The 7,414-nt window shown below is 39.4% G+C and overlaps 1 protein-coding gene across 1 annotated transcript in view; it reads right to left on the bottom strand.

Moving 5' to 3' along the window:
* The window catches only part of LOC123512420 (inter-alpha-trypsin inhibitor heavy chain H5-like), a 116,600-nt gene extending 114,942 nt beyond the window's left edge, over nucleotides 1–1,658 (bottom strand). The window contains 1 exon segment of the mRNA XM_045268819.1: nucleotides 506–1,658. The gene's annotated coding sequence lies outside the window, so the exon portion shown is untranslated.
* Nucleotides 1,659–7,414: the final 5,756 nt, after the last annotated feature.

The raw sequence follows: 7,414 nt of genomic DNA, 5'->3' as shown, positions 1-7,414 counted from the left end.
TAATACCTTTCTTAAGCGATGTTTAACCCCTTCAGTACTGAGACATTTCTACCTTGATTTTTGTGTATTAAACGATTTTATTTACATTAGGAAAGGTCTATGGAGGTCAAAAGATTAATGGCCACAGTCTTCACTACTTTTAATCCCACATAAGTTTCTGAAGCTGTATAAAATCGCCAAATAGTAAGCAGAATGAATATGAAAATGCGCTTATAGTACTGAATGGGTTAAACTAGAGACAGAAGATGCGGAAATATCTGAGCATACAAGCAGTGCATACTTCGCTTGTAATATGCACCGCGTCCTCTTCAGTCTTGCACCCTTTAACCTCATGACAGTCTTAGAAAAATAGATAAACAAATGCTTAAATAAAAACTAATAGATTTTTAGACTACGAGACTGAGAGAAAAAAAAATGCAATATACTAGAAAGATGTATGTTGATTGCTGGATAAATTTGATAGAAAGATTAGAGAAAGTTAAACATGTAGCATTCCTGTACTTACTTTGCGATGTTTGGATGTGCTGGCAGTAATCAGGGGAGCCCAAAGATGGCCTGGGGTGATGGCCATGCCCCTGCTTCCCTCCCCAGGGGGCGGGAGGTCCGGGAAGAGAAATAGGATTGGGGAGAGGGAAGGAAGTGGTGAGGAGGAATTAAATTGATGGAGAGGTAGGCTGGGAGGGAAAGATTTGGAGTGGTTGAAATTGAAGAGGTTAGTGTGTGCGTGTGTGTGTGTGTGTGTGTGTGTGTGTGTGTGTGTGTGTTAATCGTCAGGCGTCAAGGAGCCATCGTGAGTGAGGGAGTGAGTGAGTCAGTGAGAGAGTGAATGAGTCAGTCAGTGTACTTATTTGCGTTAAGGAGGTGCAGCAGCAGCGGTGGTGGCGGTGATGGTGATGGTTGTGGTGGTGATGGCGAGGCCTGAGGGGTGCCTCCGTTAGCGGGTCGGAAATGGCAACCCGGAAATACGTAGCGAGGATGGTGATGGGAAGAGGGTGCCTGAGTTTGGGAAGTGCGCGCTTCAGAGAGAGAGAGAGAGAGAGAGAGAGAGAGAGAGAGAGAGAGGCGTTCCCTGGGAAGCTGTGGTGATGGGAAGGCGGTGGTCGAAGGTCACAGCGAGGAAGAACAAGGGAGACAGAAACCCGCCTGCAGAACACCCACTCGGGATCACAGGGGTTGGCAGAGGGCGAGGCAGACGGGGCAGGAGACCCACACACGCACACACAGGTTAGGCCGAACACTAACCTTGCTCTGACTCAACAGGTGAACATCAGCATTGCTAGTCGCGTGATGAACGGAAAGCGCAAGTGTTGAGAGGCGAGACCAAGGTGAAGGAGACGAGATAAACCTTGATAACGATAAGGGCCTGGAGGAGGAGTACAGACATCACGTGTAGGGCGAGGCAGGACCAGACGGAGGCAAGGAGAGAAGGATAGGGAAGGTTAGGGAGAGACACTGAAGTAATCTACGTAGGCTGAGTTGATGTAGGCCTAGTCAGGACGCACAGACGGGCAGGTGACGTGAGTGAGGAGACGAATAATACGAGTGAGTGAGTGAATGTGTGCGAGTGGTCAGCTGGTCCACACACCGTCACCGCCGCTCTCCACAGCACTAGTGACCATCTCACGCTGAGGTTAGGGCCAGACTGAGCCCTGCCCTGCCCCTGCCCGCCCGCCCCCCCGCCCCGCACGCTCACTAAACCCAAGGCAGCTTTTTTGCTCTCACTCCGTTTAGTCGTGTCTTCACTCTCGCCGCATGACTCGAGGCGCGTTTTCGTCATGCAGTGAGAGCCTGGCTGATTTATTTACCGTGGGGTTTGTTGTTGTGGCGTGAGATTTAACTCCTTCAGTACTCGGACGCATTTTTTACCGTGAGTTTTAGGTACAATTAGACGATTTTATTGACATTAGGAAGGGTCTATGGACGTCAGAAGATTAATGGCCTGAGTCTTCATTATTTTAATCCCCATGTAAGTCTCTGAAGCTGTATAAAATCAGCAAATAGTAAGCAGAATGAATATGAAAACGCATCCTGGTACTGAAGAGGTTAATACTGCTTCTGGTGAAAGGGAAACCCGGGAGTGTTGGAATAAAGAAGGCTTATGTGACACCTTCCATTCAAGCCCCTGGGGATGGGAAAGTAAGCAGGTCAGTTGGCCAATAAATCAGCAGCTAACTTTCCTGATTTACTTACGTGTTAACTAACTTCATTATTTATTTATTTATTCATTTGTCTGTCTGATTATTCATTTCTTTATTCATTAGTCTGTTCACTTGCTTAAGGAATAGATGAGAATATTAATATTAATGCATACTTCACTAATGTAATTGTTAAGATTAGTACACCTCTAATTAATTAACAAACTAACTTGATAACTAAAAAATTACCAAATAACTAATAGATGAATACCAGACAAGCAAGATAACAAACCTGCATGGGGGCTTGCAACTAAATGTACCTTTTTAAACTCTTTATTTTGCCCTTAGCCAGTTCTCCCCTCTTACATAAAAAAAATTATTAACCAGCTAAATAATTAATCAGCTAAGTGAAAACAAATAAAAAGACAAACAATAGACAAGCAAATAGACACCTGCCGAAACGATAATTACTCCCAGCACTGGTTGAGGGGGTGCTGTGAACTCACCATTAAGCCAGCTGTCACCTCACTGAACGTTTCTCTTTGCCTCACAACACAAGAAGGTAGTCACAGCCTCCCTTTAAAGACAACTCTCTTCCTTCACACAACACTACATGCATCTAACTACACGAACATTTTTCACTCAAAATTTTAAATCGAATAGAAATATTAATAAAATAAAGATGACTCCTTTTTTCATCCTTTCGAGTCTCCTTCTAATTAAGTTTTATTGAATTTGTTTGGGGACTGGCGCCTCAGTGGGACTTTTCTAATCACAATTTTTGTTGCCCTTGGCTGGTCTTCCCTATTACATAAAATAAACAAACTAATCAGAAAGCAAATTGACCAACGAACAAAACAGACTGAATAAAAACAAGTGAACCAAGAAACTAACCAAAAAATAATAATAATAATAATAATCTTACTAACTCACCCAAAAACTAGCAAATAAATAAACAAACAGAAAAAAAAAATAGGCGAAGAAAATAAGCTTAAAAAAACACTAACAATGATACTAACATGTCATTTAAACCCCATACAGCCCATCAAATTTACACCAGCTTTACATACATACATTCCTTACGTAAAGTTTGAAATTAGATCCCCCTTCTAGCCACGTTTCCTTCAACCTGTTTGGGGACCGGCACCTCAGTGGGCCTTTTTTTTATTCATTTTTTTTTATTATTTTTCGTTTCCTAGCCGAGTCTCCCTCTTACATAAAAAAAAAAAAAAAATTGCTTCTTAAATTCTCTTTGTATGAGAGGCACCAGTACGCAGACTAGGATGCATTGTACAGCACTGAAGCAACGCAACGTGTACCACTTCACAGGCACAGGACAGGCACTTGTTTGTCTTACATCACCACCAGAGTAACCTTTTAGTGTGTGTGTGTGTGTGTGTGTGTGTGTGTGTGTGTGTGTGTGATGAAATTGAAAGGGGTTAGTAAACAATGCTCTCTCTCTCTCTCTCTCTCTCTCTCTCTCTTTCTTTATTTATCTCACTCCCTCCTACACCTCCGTTTTCTTTTTCCATTTTTTTTTATTTCCTTTCCTTTTTAGTCTCTCTCTCTCTCTCTCTCTCTCTCTCTCTCTCTCTCTCTCTCTCTCTCTCTCTCTCTCTCTCTCCAAGGCTAGAGGTGCAATGGTTCCAATACTTTCAAATATTTTCAACAACTTTTAAAAGGAGGGTGGAAAGAAACAGAAGGGAAGAGTTGAGATTCTTTACTCCAAACTTTGTACTCTTAGTGTAATTTTTTTAGCCAAGAGGGAAAAATGAAGATCAAAATAGCGCGTACCTTGTGTGTGTGTGTGTGTGTGTGTGTGTGTGTGTGTGTGTGTGTGTGTGTGTGTGTGTGTGTTTGACGTTTGATAATGTGAAGATAAATGGTAGAGATATGTAAAGTTTTGTCAGTTTTAATTCTGTATTTATTTTATTTTTCACTTTTTCACACCCAGATGACACAATATTCATGTTTGATTTATTTTGTTTCATTGTTTTTCGTTTGAGTGATTAAAAGTATTTCTTCTGAACATACTGAATTCGTCCAGTTTTTTTTTTTTTATCAATCTTTTATTACATTTATATTCTTATCATTTATTTGTTTCTCCATTTCCTTAATTTCAAACCTTAATTCCTGAATCTCAAGCGCCAAGACTTCATTCCTTACTCTTCATTTCATTAATAGATCTTAAAATTTCCAGCATTAAACTCATTTCGCCACGCTCCATTTCATTAAGTTTGTTTTTTAGAGCATTTGAATTAGCTCGTGTTTCTTATAATATTTAGTTTTTCTTTTCCTTTTTGCCTCTTATGGTATCCAGTTTTTCTTTTCTTTCTTTCTTTCTTTTATAGTATTTAATTTTTCTTTTCCTTTTTGCCTATTATGGTATTTAGTTTTCTTTTCCTTTCTGCCTCTTATAGCATTTATCTTTTCGTTTCCTTTCTTTCTTATTTTTCTTTTTAGGTGTCTTAATTAACTCCACATTATTGGAGTGCTTTCCATTACGAGAATTTTTGGAACCTTGGTGGAGTGTTACGTCAACATTACAAGATCAAGAGAGGTGAAGGGCGCTGCTCCCGTCACCGCCAACGTCACATCGCTAACACTTCAGTGAGGTAAGACGTGAATGTTGATGTTGTTGTTGTTGTTGTTGTTGTTGTTGTGGTGGTGGTGGTGGTGTTGTTACTGTTCTCATCTTATTATTATCATTCTCGTTATTATTTTTTTTCCTTGTTCTTGTTCTTGTTTTTCTTGTTTTTGTTGTTGTTATTGTTCTCATCTTATCATTCTCGTTATTATTTTTTCCTTATTTTTGTTCTTGTTCTTGTTCTTCTTGTTCTTGTTCTCCTTGTTCTTGTTTTTTTCTTCTTCTTCTTCCATTATTATTATTATTATTATTATTATTATTATTATTATTATTATTATTATTATTGTTACCATTATCATCATTACCTGTTGCCATCATTAATTATTTTTTCACCTATCTCAATTCATACGCGTAAAATTTTGCTGTCTATCAAATGCAATGTCTCTCTCTCTCTCTCTCTCTCTCTCTCTCTCTAAATCTTTACGAGCGATCCATTTCAAGATAGGCGCCTCTCATTTCTCACTAATAAAAAAAAACTCGTCACTTCAAACAGACTTCAGATGACACAAAACTGATTCCCCTTCCTCTCTCTCTCTCTCTCTCTCTCTCTCTCTCTCTGATGGGAAACAATTAATTACTTTCCGAAAAGGAGGATTCTATGTTGCCTTCCATTTAGAGAGAGAGAGAGAGAGAGAGAGAGAGAGAGAGAGAGAGAAATTATCGTCATTGTTGTTAGTGAGAGATCATCTATTTCTTTTCTTCTTGGTATCTCTCTCTCTCTCTCTCTCTCTCACACACACACACACACACACACACACATATTATTTCGTTGTTAAAAATTCGCTTGAGGTTAATTGTGGTTTATCTTCCTCTTCTTCCTCCCCTCCTCCTCCTCCTCCTCCTCCTCCTCCTCCTCCTCCTCCTCCTTCATCAGTCTATCTCTCATCTCGACATTCTTTTCGTCCTCCTGCCTTTCCTCATCTTCCTTTCTTCCTTCCTTCCTTCAAAATCTTCTTTAATGTCTACTTTTCTCTTTGTTCCTTTCTTCTCCTCTTTCTTCTTCTTTCTGATCGAATTTTTCTTAATTTTTCTTTTCTCCACCTTACTTCTCACCCTCCTTTCCCTTCTCTCCTTCCCTTATTCATTGTTTCTCTCCCTTCTCCACCCACTTCCCTCTCCATTGTTTTTCAGATATTATTTTCTCCCTCCATTTCTCTCTAGTTCTCTCTCCTTCTCCTCCCTTCCTCTTTTTCCCCTCCTCCCCTCTCCCTCCTTCCTTTCTTCCCTCTTCTTCCCTCCTTCTCTCTCTCTCTCCTTCCTCCTTCCCTCCCTCCCTCCTGCCAAGTAGCTGAAATGCGTAGTGTCTTTAAATCCAATATAATCTCTCTCTCTCTCTCTCTCTCTCTCTCTCTCTCTCTCTCTCTCTCTCTAGTAAATTAATGTGAAGATAGAGGAATAAATAACTTGATAGGTAAAAAAAATGATTAAGTTCGAGGTTAAGTAAATTTTGTAAAGTGATTTTGTTGAGTGTTAAGTAGAGAAGGTTAATATTGTATGGTCACTTCCTCTTTAGAATTCCTTACTTTTTATTTGCTTTTTAGTTTGATCTATTTTCATATTCATTCATTTATGTATCTCTTTTATATTTATTTATTGTTTTTTTTATTTTATTTATGTAGCTATTTGTTGGTTTGTTCAGTCTATATGTCTGGTTATTTATTCATTTATCTATTTATTTACTTATGCATTCATCAATTTACTTGTTCATTTATCATTTCACTGGTTCCGCTGTCTATTCTATTTCAATTTATTTATTTTCTAATATTTTGGCCTGCATCTTTATTATTCTGAATTGATAAAGTGTGTGTGTGTGTGTGTGTGTGTGTGTGTGTGTGTGTGTGTGTGTGTGTGTGTGTGTGTGTATGTTTTAAGGTCTCGAGTGGTTTGCTTATTACGAGTGGGATGTCAGTTGTTTGATAATTAGATCGTTAGTTAAATCTCTCTGGGTGTATTCCCTCGTGGTCAGTTAATAACAATTCCAATTAATCAACGGTTTGGTATATCGTTTGTCTAGTTATCTGTCATTAAGTAACGCATTTTTTATTACTACCTACTGTTAAGCGTTATCAAAAGTTGTGGGTTTTCTTATCATAGTTTTTTTTTTTCTTTTTAATTAGGTGTTCTTGTTTTAGCAGCAATATTATTATGATCATCGAGTGAAAATGGTGTGTGTGTGTGTGTGTGTGTGTGTGTGTGTGTGTGTGTGTGTGTGTGTGTGTGTGTGTGTGTGTGACCAGATGAATGACAATAAAATCTCGCTTTAGCATCGCCCCATGAAGCTGAAAGGAATGCCAACAAAATCCTCGTAAAAATTGAACCACTTATAGATACGTCGACACTGTGGCAAGGCAGAATCAAGCAGTGGATACCCGTGAAACTATATGGATGTAGCCAAGGGAATTACCAGGATGTGGCTCGGAGTTGGGGCATGTAACACCACTCCCGCCCCCATTTGTGAGTTGAGGCACCTATCTATTTATTTGCAATTTATTCTCTACTTGTTATCACGCGCGTTTACAGGCACCAGTTCCGCTCAATGACTGGTGGACAGGTGTATTGTAATAATTTGTGCGGAAAAGTTTTTATTGGTCTAGTTGCACTGTGGTTGCTGCAGAGAGAGAGAGAGAGAGAG

The sequence above is a fragment of the Portunus trituberculatus genome, chromosome 33, assembly GCF_017591435.1.
Source record: "Portunus trituberculatus isolate SZX2019 chromosome 33, ASM1759143v1, whole genome shotgun sequence".
NCBI classification, from domain to species: Eukaryota; Metazoa; Arthropoda; class Malacostraca; order Decapoda; family Portunidae; genus Portunus; species Portunus trituberculatus.
This window is presented reverse-complemented; position numbering and strand designations above follow the sequence as displayed.